A 1,395-nucleotide genomic window follows, 5' to 3' on the forward strand; every position below is an offset into this window, starting at 1 on the left:
ACTTTTACTTAAGTAAAATGTTAATGTGGTACTTTGACTTTTACTTGAGTACATTTTTGACTGTGTATTTGTACTTTTACTTAAGTACATTTTTTGAGTACTTTCTCCACCACTGCATCTGAGATGGTGCAAAAAAACTGAATATAACATAAAATGTTTTAAACCACTAACATTTAATTTGTAAGATATTTTTCTTAGTTATTAATAGTATGCTCTGTAGTATCTAGTTTTAGAAATACTAATTTAGTCAATGATGAATGTATTTGAAAATTGTATTATCTGTATTATCAAATGGAAATTGTGTGATATGAAAATGTTTTGTTTAGTATTAGAAAATTGATGGTGAATGGGAATTTGGAAAATGATTGTGTTAACTTATATTTAGGATTGAATATTATAGTAGGTTAAAAAAAAGGGAATTTTACTCCATTCTATTCTGTTGATTGTATGTGTTGCTTTTTGGTTTTATAGCAGGACTCTTTGAGGTTGCTGACTGCAGAAGAAGAAAACTGGGTTCCTGGAGATAAACTTTTCCTTGAATTAAATACAGAATTAAAGGTTTGTTCCTGAGAGAGTGGGAGATATGTCAGAATTTCACAGCTTTCTGTGAAATTGTTTCCTCTGTTTCTCTTTGCCCAGATAGTTTTAGAACCGCAGGAGGCCCGGACAAACTCCTTCCTTTTGTTTAACACGAAAGGGCAAATGGCTTTTGATCTTGGCAGTAAATTCTAAGTTTCTCAGTGTCCAAGATAGCTTCCAGTTGGTCAAGCAGAGGTACGCCTTATTTGAATATATTAAAGAGGAAAATACGCCCACAAGTATAAAAGTTTGTGCGCAGGAGTACCAATTCAGATTGCTGGTTTATTTCCTTCTGCATTCAGCATTCTCCAAAGACGCGTCTTTGCTTTTTTCTATCTTCTTTGTCTCAGGTAATGAATGTATGTCTGTTGTTTTGGAAGTTTTCTGTTGTAATTTCATACTTTGTCTCCTATTGGATTAAATTCTGCAATTCTGTGACGTCTTCACGCATTGTTGTGCTTCTTGTGCCCACACGCGGTCGCCAAGAGGACCCCGGGATTTCAACAGGAAGAGAGAGCCAGATTTTTTTTCCAAATTTAACCAATTCAGAGAAACTCTTCCTTTAACATTTGAGGGCTCGTGCCGGTTCCGAAATCTCGGCGGGCGGCTGTGGGGCCCAGATTGATTCGTTTCGGCCCGACGCTGCGGTTTGGTGAGACGATATTTTATTACTTTTCGATTGTCTACAGCGCCGTTTCGTTTGGCTCTGGCGAATTGATTTTGCTGTGTGGCGTCACAGAAAAATGGAGGCTGCTGCCGGTGTACTGAAATTCCTCCCGAAAAGAGTACATAGTTAGCTATTTTTTAATAAATACA

Source organism: Poecilia reticulata, linkage group LG13 (assembly GCF_000633615.1).
Source record: "Poecilia reticulata strain Guanapo linkage group LG13, Guppy_female_1.0+MT, whole genome shotgun sequence".
In the NCBI taxonomy this organism is placed as follows: domain Eukaryota; kingdom Metazoa; phylum Chordata; class Actinopteri; order Cyprinodontiformes; family Poeciliidae; genus Poecilia; species Poecilia reticulata.